Source organism: Heptranchias perlo, chromosome 20 (genome assembly GCF_035084215.1).
Source record: "Heptranchias perlo isolate sHepPer1 chromosome 20, sHepPer1.hap1, whole genome shotgun sequence".
NCBI lineage: Eukaryota > Metazoa > Chordata > Chondrichthyes > Hexanchiformes > Hexanchidae > Heptranchias > Heptranchias perlo.
The window spans coordinates 3,466,000-3,478,150 of NC_090344.1; the positions used below are offsets into that span (position 1 = coordinate 3,466,000).

A 12,151-nucleotide genomic window follows, 5' to 3' on the forward strand; every position below is an offset into this window, starting at 1 on the left:
ACAGAAAGCCTAGAGGAGTATAAAAAGTGCAGGGGTGAAATTAAAAAGGAAATTAGGAAACCAAAGAGAGGGAATCAAAAAATATTGGCAAATTAAATCAAGGAAAATCCAAAGATGTTTAATAAATACATTAAGAACAAGAGGATAATGAAGGGAAGAGTAGGGACTTTTAGAGACCAAGAAAGGAACCTATGTGTGGAGGCGGATGATGTAGGTATGGTTCTTAATGAACACTTTGCTTCCGTCTTCACAAAAGAGAGGGATGGTGCAGACGTTGTAGTTAAGGAGAAGGAGTGTGAAATATTGGATGCGATAAACTTAGTGAGAGAAGCAGCATTGAGGGGTTCAGCATCTTTGAAAGTAGATAAATCATCAGAGAGGGATGAAATGTATCGCAGAGTGTTAAAAGAAGCAAGGGAGGAAATAACGGAGGCTCTAACCATCATTTTCCAATTCTCAGTGGATACAGGCGTGGTGCTGGAGGATTGGATGACTGCTAATGTTGTACTATTGTTTAAAAAGAGACCGAGGGACAGATCGAGTAATTACAGGCCAGTCAGTCTAACTTCGTTGGTGGGCAAGTTTAAGAATCAATTCTGAGGGACATGATAAACCATCACTTCGAAAGGCACGGAGTAATCAAGGACAGTCAGCGTGGATTTGTTGTGGGAAGGTCGTGACTGACTAACTTGATTGAATTTTTTGAGGAGGTAACAAGGAGAGTCGATGAGGGTAATGTATTTGATATAGTCTACATGGATTTTAGCAAGAGTTTTACAAGATTGCACATGGCAGACTGGTCAAAAAAGTACAATCTCATGGGATCCAAGGCAAAGTTGCAAGTTGGATCCAAAATTGTCTCAGTGGCAGGAAGAAAAGGGTGATGATCGACTGGTGTTTTTATGACTGGAAGGCTGTTTCCAGTGGGGTTCCGCAGAGCTCAGTACTCGGTCCCTTGCTTTTTGTGATGTTTATTAATGATTTGGACTTAAATGTAGGGGGCTTGATCAAGAAGTTTGCAGATGATACAAAATTGGCCGGATGGTTGATAGTGAGGAGGAAAGTGAAGGAAGATATCAATGGACTGGTCAGGGAGGCGGAAAAGTGGTAAATGGAATTCAATCCGGAGAAGTGTGAGGTAATGCATTTGGGGCCGGCAAATAAGGCAAGGGAGCACAAATAAATGGGAGGATACTGAACGGTGTAGAAGACGTGAGGGACCTTGGAATGCATGTGCACAGATCCCTGAAGGTAGCATGACAGGTAGATATGGTGGTTAAGAAGGCATGTGGAATACGTTCCTTTATTAGCCACGGCAGAGAATATAAGACCAGGGAGGTTATGCTGGAACTGTATTAAACAATGTTTAGTCCACAACTTGAGTACTGTGTAGAGTTCTGGTCACCACAATACAGGAAGGGTTTAATTTCACTGGAGAGGGTACAGGGGAGATTTACGAGGAGGTTGCCAGGACTGGATAATTTTAGCTATGAAGAAAGATTTATAGGCTGCGATTGTTCTCTTTGAAACAGAGGAGGCTGAGGAGTGATTTAATTGAGGTGTACAAATTTATGTATGGCCGAGATAGAGTGGATAAGAAGGATTGATTTCCCTTAGCAGAGAGGTCAGTAAACAAGGGGCAGGGCATAGATTTAAAATGATTGGTAGAAGGATTATTGAGGAGCTGATGAAAACATTTTTCACCCAGAGGGTGGTTGGTGTCTGGAAGTCACTGCCTGAAAGGGTGGTCGAGGCAGAAATCCTCAACTCATTTAAAAGGTACCCGGATATGCACCTGACGTGCCGTGACCGACAAGGTTATGGACCAAGTGCTGGAAAGTGGGATTCGGCTGGGTGGCTCATTTTCGGCTGGCGCAGACACGTAAGGCCAAATGGCCTCGTTCTGTGCCATAAATTTTCTATGATTCTATGATTCTAATTAACAGTAAACAGGGTAGTTTAGGGTTCATGAGAACACGACTGAAGAAAAGTAACTGCTGGGAACCAAGCAATGTGTCTTTGTAAACCACAGATTAGGGAAGTTCCAGCTTCACTGACAGAGATGGATCACAACAGGGTGTAAAAGTGAGGGGATACTGATGTAAGGGGCAGTTGGGACTGGAGACACCGGAGATCAAGCTCATGGCGTCCGTGGTTCCATCCAGAGGACTGATCTCGTCTCCACGGGGGATTTGCATGTTTTCTCTGGTATGGTCGAGGGAAGAGAGTTTGCTCATATATTTCTTAATGAGGCTTTAATGTTGCTGACTCTCAGACTTGTTAATTAATAAGACAATGCATTAGTTTGAACCTTCCACCCTCAGTCTCCCCGCTCCTCTACTTTTAAACTTTGACCATTTAGTGCACATTTCATCTCATTTTTCTTCCTCTCAAAACGCATAACGTCACATTTCTCTGCATTACATTCCACCTGGCCCATTCACTATCCCGTGGACGTCACAATGAAGTCACTGACACTCCTTCACAGTTGCCCCAATTTTGGCGTCATCTGGAAGTTGTCACCTTGTGTCCCACATACCCAAGCTCAGAACATTCTCTATATTGAGAAGAGCAATGGTCCCAACACTAACCCTGGGGGACAGCACTGTTTACATCCCACCAGTCTGAAGAACATCCATTAACCACTACTCTCTGTTTTCTGTCCTTTACACAACTTCCGATCCAAATTGCCTCATTCCCTTTAATACGGTAAGTAGTAATTTTATCAACAAGCCTCCTGTCCGTCATCTCACCAAACACCCTTTCGCAATCAATGGGCACAACATTCACTGCATTTCCTTTATCAGCAGACTTGAGTTATCTCAAATGATCCATGTTGGCTGTTCTTAATTAATATGTTTTTCTAACAAATGTTGAAATGTTTGCTCCACCTCATCTGGTTTCATCTGTTTCAAGATGCAACAGAAAGGTCGAGTTGTCTCCTGGAGTTTAAGATAAATTAGGTTTTAAAAATTATGTTTCAGACAATGAGGGACGTCTGGGCTGAGACCGCCCATTCGGTGCCGCAACTCCCACCCCTCACACACTCCGATTGGTTGGAGGATCAACTCACCCCTCACCCCTCCAGTCAATTTCCGCTCCTCCTTTTGGTCTGGAACTCTCCTTAATCACCAGGGCGGGATTAGTGTTGAGACTGACATCCTCAGGTGCAGTTCGAAAATAAACATTAATTGAACCCGTCAGTTGCAACATTTAATAACACGAAATTAATAAAAGTTACCTTTAAAAATATTTTCTGGAGTTCACCAAAGTGGTGGTGCGTCTACACTGTGTGTTTGTGCCGGTTTAAATGGCACAAAGAGCTGGGGTTTCAGTTTATTTTATTATTCTTGATTCATACGCGCTCTCTCTGCATCCAATGTCTTTGCTTTTCGGCCTGATATTAAGATCATTAATGGCGGCTGCATCACCCAGCATGCAGCGCGGTACAGATTGTGCCCTATCTGAATCAGTGGAGCACCGGGCGCAGGCGCAGTCTGACTCATTATCGGGCAGTGTGTCCTGAGCATGCGCGGTCAGTCGAGGCTGCGGGAGGAGCGCGTTCGGTGCAGGTGAGAGGATCGGAGCAAGAGGATCAATAAACCCCGGGGCCCGGGTCCGGGCTCAGGCCCAGGCTCAGGCTTCACAAACCCCGAGTGCGGCCCCAGACCCGAATATAAAACAGTGAACATTATCCCCCCCTCACTACCCGCCGGTTTCCGGTTTCTCCCGTTTCGCTCCGGACCAACTCTGAACTAAAGGCCGCGGCCCCGCGCATGCGCGGTGTAAACTGGGAATTCTCAGGGAGCGTCTGTAAATGAAGGAGAAATGGTGATCGGTCAGGGAGCGTCTGTAAATGAAGGAGAAATGGTGATCCGTCAGGGAGGGTCTGTAAATGAAGGAGAAATGGTGATCGGTCAGGGAGTATCTGCAAATGAAGGAGAAATGGTGATCGGTCAGGGAGCGTCTGTAAATGAAGGAGAAATGGTGATCGGTCAGGGAGTATCTGTAAATGAAGGAGAAATGGTGATCGGTCAGGGAGTGTCTGTAAATGAAGGAGAAATGGTGATCGGTCAGGGAGCGTCTGTAAATGAAGGAGAAATGGTGATCAGTCAGGGAGCGTCTGTAAATGAAGGAGAAATGGTGATCAGTCAGGGAGCGTCTGTAAATGAAGGAGAAATGGTGATCGGTCAGGGAGTATCTGTAAATGAAGGAGAAATGGTGATCGGTCAGGGAGCGTCTGTAAATGAAGGAGAAATGGTGATCGGTCAGGGAGTATCTGTAAATGAAGGAGAAATGGTGATCGGTCAGGGAGTGTCTGTAAATGAAGGAGAAATGGTGATCGGTCACGGAGCGTCTGTAAATGAAGGAGAAATCGTGATCGGTCAGGGAGTGTCTGTAAATGAAGGAGAAATGGTAATCGGTCAGGGAGGGTCTGTAAATGAAGGAGAAATGGTATTCGGTCAGGGAGCGTCTGTAAATGAAGGAGAAATCGTGATCGATAAGGGAACATATGCAAATGAGGGGGAAATTGTGATCGGTCAACGAGCGTTTGTAAATGAAGGAGAAATGGTGATCATTCAGGGAGCATCGGTAAATGAAGGAGAAATGGTGATCAGTCAGGGGGCGTCTGTAAATGAAGGAGAAATGGTGATCATTCAGGGAGCATCGGTAAATGAAGGAGAAATGGTGATCAGTCAGGGGGAGTCTGTAAATGAAGGAGAAATGGTGATCATTCAGGGAGCATCGGTAAATGAAGGAGAAATGGTGATCAGTCAGGGGGTGTCTGTAAATGAAGGAGAAATGGTGATCAGTCAGGGAGCATCGGTAAATGAAGAAGAAATGGTGATCTCTTTTTCTTTCGTCATCCAGGGAGCTCTAGCTTTGGATGCTATTCCTTTCCTCCTCGTGGGAATCTGTCTACTCTCTACCAAACCCACTCCTCCTCGAAGGCCTCCCATTGTTCAATTACTGTTTTGTTGCCAATTTTTGATACCAATTCACCTGGACAAGATCCCTTTTTAACTCATGAAATTAGCCCTCCTCCAGTTAAGAATTTTCACATTTGACTGTCCCTCGTCCTTTTCCATAACTGTTCTAAACCGAATGAGATTATGATCACTGCTGCCCCACTGAAACATGCTCCACCTGCCCCACAAATTCTCCACACCGAGCCCACTGCTGTACTCGCATTCACTCTCTCACATTCACTCTCTCACATTCACTCTCTCACATTCACTCTCTCACATTCACTCTCTCACATTCACTCTCTCACATTCACTCTCTCACATTCACTCTCTCACATTCACTCTCTCACATTCACTCTCTCACATTCACTCTCTCACAGTCACTCTCTCACAGTCACTCTCTCACAGTCACTCTCTCACACTCACTCTCTCACACTCACTATCTCACACTCTCTCACATTCACTCTCTCACATTCACTCTCTCACCCTTTCACTCATGGTTTAGTACCACTGAAAGATGATTTGATGGGTTTGGATTTCAGCACAGCGAGGAGGGAGAGTTAGTGGGACGGGGATTTACAGCTTTGAGGAATAAGAGAGGAAAGAATGTTCCATAGAACGACGAGTTATCTGATCTGAATTTTTATCCTGTACTTACAGTGATAACTTTTATAATCTCCTTTCACAGGTTATTAGAAGGGGAGGATTTGCAGACAGGAAACTCAAACCAAAGACCACGTCAAGATCTGACAGAGTCACTCGATTCATCAGGACCTGAATATCATCGGCCTTTGAATGTGGAAGGAGAAATGTTTGTCTGTTCTATCTCTGGGAGAAGATTTCAAACATCAGTGTGAGTGGAAAAGCACCAAGACACACACACCCGAGTGAGAGTGTTCCAGTGCACTGACTGTGGAAAGAGCTTTAACCAGTTACATAGCCTGAAAAAACATCACACCATTCACAGCGGGGAGAAACTGTATACGTGTTGTGTGTGTGGACGAGGCTTCAACTGATCGTCCAACCTGGAGAGACACAAGGACACCCGGACCACGGAGAAACCGTGGAAATGTGGGGACTGTGGGAAGGGATTCAATTACCCTTCACTGCTGGAAATTCATCGACGCAATCACACTGGGGAGAGGCCGTTCACCTGTTCCGTGTGTGGGAAGGGATTCACTCAGTCAGACAGCCTCCTGATGCACCAGCGATTTCACTCTGATAAGCGACCTTTTAAATGTTCGGACTGTGAGAAGAGGTTTAAAAGCAAAAGTAATCTGCTGACACACCAACGCATTCACACTGGGGAGAGACCGTTCATCTGCACCGTGTGTGGGAAGGGATTCACTCGGTCATCTCAGCTTCTATCACACCAGCGAGTTCACACTGGGGACAGCCCATTCACCTGCTTCGTGAGTAAGAATAGATTCACTCAGTCATCACACCTTCTGTCACACCAGCGAGTTCACTCCGATGAGAGACCTTTTAAATGTTCTGAGTGTGAGAAGAGATTTAAAAGCAAAATTTATCTGCTGACACACCAGCGCACTCACAATGGGGAGAGGCCGTTCACCTGCTCCGTGTGTGGGAAGGGATTCACTCGGTCATCCACCCTGCTGAGACACCAGCGAGTTCACACTGATGAAAGACCTTTAAATGTTCTGACTTTGGGAAGAGATTTAAAATCAGAAACGAACTGCTGAGACATCAACACATGCCCATTGGGGAGAGACCGTTCACCTGCTCCGTGTGTGGGAAGGGATTCACTCGATCATCCCACCTTCTGAAACATTAACTTGTTCACACTATTGAGTGACCTGTTAATGCACTGACTGAGAAGAGCTTTAAAAGCAGAAATGAACTGCTGACACATCAACACATGCCCATTGGGGAGAGACTGTTCACCTGCTCCGTGTGTGGGAAGGGATTCACTCAGTCATCACACGTGCTGAGACACCAGCGAGTTCACATTTGACTGCAGGGGTTGGATTCTGCTGTTAATCACATCCAGGACTGAACCATGTTCATTCTGACAGTTAGGGTTTGTTTCTTCTGATGTCAATAACCCCTATAACTGGGCTGGAGTTTAATATTCTGGATATCTATTAAATAAATCAGATTTGTTTTAAACACCTTGTTGTAGATTTTAGTCTTTCCCACCTGAGTGTTTAGCATCACCTGACTGGAGCTCAGAAAGGACAATCTGGGGGGAGCAGAACTTCAGCCTGGACACAGTCCTTCAGGGCCACATTGAGAGGGGCAAACGGCACTTTGGTCTTTCTCATCTCTCTTCTCTGACAGCAAAGTCGCCGTGCGGAGTCCAGTCTAAAAATGACTGTGGTAATTATTCTATGAAGATTTCACCTGTTTGTGTGACAGTCCTGAGTCTACCATTTAAGGCAGGCGTTAACTCATTTAAAATAAACCCGTTAAAAATAAATGATTTAAAGTCTGCATCAAAATAGCAGTAGGAGGAGTTCACAGGAGCCTGTTAACTGCTGGGACAATTATACAACAGTCATTCGATCTCCAGATAAAGAAGGACCTGCAGTGTGTTTCCAGAATTCATGGTTTTATTGCTGTGTGCGTGTTCGACACCAGGATCACTAAAAATAGACGACCCGGACCATCCACAGGGTGGGGGCGATCCCGACAGTTACTCTGGGATCACTCCCACTGCGGAACTCCACCTCTGACCCTGCTGAAGGTTGCAGGCTCAGGGAGTGGGGCCTCCAGGAGAGGACTGCAAGATAGCTGACAAATATATGCTGAGGTACCAGAGGAATCCTTACTAAGGAACCGTCTGGGGTTTTACTTGTCAGTGTGGGTCTAGCGGTGAATGATTCTTGACTCCCCGAACTGTCTTACAGTCAGATCAGGATGAATTCAGTTGACAGGAGAATTGGGACAAATATCACCCACAATCGAGGGAGACACAAGCAGCCATTAGAGAAGCTAAGAGATCTTTGAAAAGAAGATGGTGCACAAATGTGCTAATAATAGCAAACGCCTTTCCAGCTACGTCAGGATTCAGAAGACCATTAAAGATGGTTTAGGGCCACTGAGAGACAGTTCAGTACAGATTCCCAGGCTATGGCAGAGCTGTTAAATGACTATTTCTCATCAGTCTACACTCCTGTAGATGATGCTCAGATTCCAGCTGTGGGATGTGCTGTCAACAATAACATCATAAATATTAAAATAGAAAGGGACGTGATCTTGGATAAAATATGAAATCTTAAAATAGGTTTAGCTCCAGGTCCAGATGATATTCACCCCCGGGTGTTTAAAGAGATGGGACGGGTGCTCTGTGAGCCCCTTGCCTGTATCCTCAACAGCTCAATAGAGTCAGCGATAGTCCCCTGAGATTAGAAGGTAGCTCACATAGTTCCAATTTTCATTATGGGGGACAAAATTGAACAGCAAAATTGAAGTCAATGGGAATCGGGGGAATACTCTCCAGTGGCTGGAGTCATACCTGGCACAAAGGAAGATGGTAGTGGTTGTTGGAGGCCAATCATCTCAGCCCCAGGACATTGCTGCAAGAGCTCCTGGGTCCAACCATCTTCAGCTGCTTCTTCAATGACCTTCCCTCCATCATAAGGTCAGGAATGGGGATGTTCACTGATGATTGCACAGGGTTCAGTTCCATTCCCAACCCCTCAGATAATGAAGCAGTCCGTGCCTGCATGCAGCAAGACCTGGTCAACATCCAGGCTTGGTCAGATAAGTGGCAAGCAACATTCGCGCCAGACAAGTGCCAGGCAATGACCATCTCCAACAAGAGAGAGTCTAACCATCTCCCCTTGACATTCAACGGCATTACCATCACCGAATCCCCCACCATCAACATCCTGGGGGTCAACATTGACCAGAAACTTAACTGGACCAGCCATATAAATACTGTGGCTACAAGAGCAGGTCAGAAGCTGGGTATTCTGCAGCAAGTGACTCACCTCCTGACTCCCCAAAGCCTTTCCACCATCTACAATGCACAAGTCAGGAGTATGATGGAATACTCTCCACTTGCCAGGATGAGTGCAGCTCCAACAACACTCAAGAAGCTCGACACCATCCAGGACAAAGCAGCCCGGTTGATTGGCATCCCATCCACCGAGCACCAATCACACATCCCACCACAAGATCTTTAATATCCCGTCTCATACCCGGCCACCATCTCATTTATCCGAATTTTTCCTCCATATCTTCCCATTTAGGGTGTCCGCCTGCTTTAGAGCCACGGATCCACTGCATTTCTGAATCGAATTGGGAACCTCTTGAAGTAAATCACTCTCCTCCTCACAGTTTATTATCCTCACTGTTCACTGCACTTTCAAGTTTGGAAATTGTGCCCTGTATACTCAGGTCCAAGTCATTAATATATATCAAGAAAAGCAGTGGTCCCAGCACCGACCCCTGGGGAACACCACTGTACACCTTCCTCCATTCTGAAAAACAACTGTTCACCACGACTCTCTGTTTCCTGTTATTGAGCCAATTCTGTATCAATGCTGCTACTGCCCCTTTTATTCCATGGGCTTTAATATTGATGACAAGCCCATTACGCGGCACTTTATCTAACGCCTTTTGAAAGTCCAAACACACCACATCAACTGCATTGCCCTCATCGACCCTCTCTGCTCCTTATCAAAAAACTCTATCAAGTTAGTTAAACACAATTTGCCTTTCACAAATCCATGCTAGCTTTCCCTAATACTTGTCCAAGTTACTGCTAATTCTATCCCGGATTATCGTTGCTAGAACCTTCCCCACGACCGAGGTTAAACTGACTGGTCTGTGGATGCTGGGTTTTATATTTCACCCTTTCTTGAACAAGGGTGTAACATTTGCAATTCTCCAGTCCTCTGGCATCACCCCCATATCTAAGGATGTTTGGAAGATTATGGCCAGTACCTCTGCAATTTCCACCGTTACTTCCCTCAGCAACTGAGGATGCATCTCATCCGGACCAGGTGACGTTTCTACTTTAAGTCCAGCCAGCCTTTCAAGTACCTCCTCTTTATGAATTTTTAGCCAATCCAGTATCTCAACTACATCTTCCTTTACTGACATTCTGGCAGCATCTTCTTCCATGGTGAAGACAGATGGAAAGTATTTATTTAGTACCTCTGCCATGCTCACTGCCTCACAATGCTACTTCCTCACTATAATTGTGACTCGTGGTGCAATGGATAACGCATATGATTATGGATTAGAAAGCAAGAGGTTCGATTCCTACTTGGTTTGGGAATTTTTTTGCAAACTGTACATTATTTTATTGCTTTCAATACCTTGCAAACTGTCCAACTTGGTGGTGCTGCCTGGCTCCAGACCTGGTAAGTGCCTTCTCAGTGCAGCAAGCAGTGCATCAGTGTCATAATCTGAAGGTCCTGAATTCAATCTTCAGAGAAGGCATCAGGGATTACAAAGCTTTTTTTCCATCTCTCACCTCATCTTTCCATCTTTGCTGCAGAGCAAAATCAAGAACTTTTGCTGACTGCAGCCCATCAAAAGATGTTCTGCCCCTTGACCTCTCTGTACTCAAACACACAGTAAAGTTTAGGAAGTACATGGGCTATGGACTCGCTGACAACACTCTTCTTTCTGTATAATTGCACCAAGACAATCGGTGAGTGGAGAATATAATCAATGATCCCACTACTTCTCACATGCCAAGTGAGCGCTCGACCAGTTGAGCTAATTCCTCGTTTGCTGTTTGTAAATCGTCCTTCACAGTTCCCGCCTCGCACTCGCCTCCAAGCTGCTCCACGACCAGCAGAGAAATCTTGATTTGGGTTGCCGCTCCTTGAATATATTAAATACTTTGCTCCAATCGGCGGTATCGAGCATCAGCAAGTGAGGAACAGCAGAACGGGAAGCCACAGTAATCATGAATGATGCTGAGAAGAGCCCGAGCCTTCGGAAGGAAGACGAGGTCACCGGAAAGCAACGGCCGCCCGAGCTTGAGGGAGCAGCGTCAGCCCTGTTTGATCGAAGACCTTTTTGCCTGAAATTGAGGGCGATTTGAAGTGTTGCTGCTCAAAGGCACTCCCTGCTGGTGAGCAGAGGGAAATGCTCGAGTGAAACAGCCGTGCTCGGGCAGAAACAGAAAGCTTTCAGGTTTGAGAAAGGAAAAGTGGTGTCCTGTGACTCAGTGGCAACATGTTAATCTGTAAACTGCCGTTAAAGTTCAGAGAGCGACCTTGAGGTAATTGCTGCTTATTCCAAAAGCACACTCACTCCTTCGAGCCGGAATTGAACCAGCGACCTAAGGATTACTTCAATTGTTTAATTCACTACAGTTCTCCGCTCTACCAGCTGAGCTATCCAAGGGAAGTGATACAAAAAATTGTCTTTGGTGATTGTTCACCGTGCGCCTGTTGACATGTTCAGACTCGTGGAGTCCGGTGCTGATCGAAGACTTCTTTTGCCTGAAAGTGAGAGCTGAGTGTTTTGAAGTATTGCTGCTCAAAAGCACTCCCTGCTGGTGAGCAGAGGCAAAACAGCCTTGTTTGGGCAGACACAGAAAGTTTTAAAGTTTGAGAAAGGAAAAGAGGCGTCCTGTGCCTTCATGGCAACATGTTAATCTGTAAGGTGCCTGTAAAGTTAAGAGAGCGACCTTGAACTAATTGCTGCTTATTGCAAAATCACGCGTACTCCTTCGAGCAGGAATTGAACAAATGATGTAAGGGTGCCTTTGTCTTATTTTCCGCGACAGTCTTGTCACTCTGCCAGCTGAGATATCAATGGGAAGCAGCAAAAATGTTTCACTTTGGTGATTGTTCACCGTGCACCTTTGACACAACCGGACTCGTGGATTCCAGTGCTCATGACTGAGGCTGACTCGGTACCTGCTCATACCGCAGCGCTGTGGGAGTGTGAGCTGCTCCGTGTTCTCCACAGCCTGGGCCAGTGACACAATGAATAATGTGACTGATTATTGATCTGGATATTGTGGGTTCAAGTTTACGGAGGGTGTAAAGTGGAAGGCCGGGCCTGGAGAGCATTGGAATAGTCGAGTCTAGAGATAAACAAAGGCACGGATGAGGGTTTCAGCAGCAGAACGTCAATCTGGCAGTTGAGATTTGTTTCTGCTGATGTTAATAACCGCTATAAGTGGGCTGAAATTCAATATTCTGGATCTATGTCAAATAAATCAACTTTATTTCAAACAGAATGGGTCA

At 45.7% G+C, this 12,151-nt stretch overlaps 1 non-coding gene across 1 annotated transcript; it reads right to left on the reverse strand.

Annotated features, from left to right (window-relative positions):
* Nucleotides 1-11,207: 11,207 nt before the first annotated feature.
* Nucleotides 11,208-11,300, reverse strand: trnay-gua (transfer RNA tyrosine (anticodon GUA)). The gene is made up of 2 exons: nt 11,264-11,300; nt 11,208-11,243 (listed from the first exon to the last, which is right to left on the reverse strand). It is a non-coding gene; the product is annotated as a tRNA-Tyr (tRNA).
* Between the last annotated feature and the right edge of the window lie 851 nt (nt 11,301-12,151).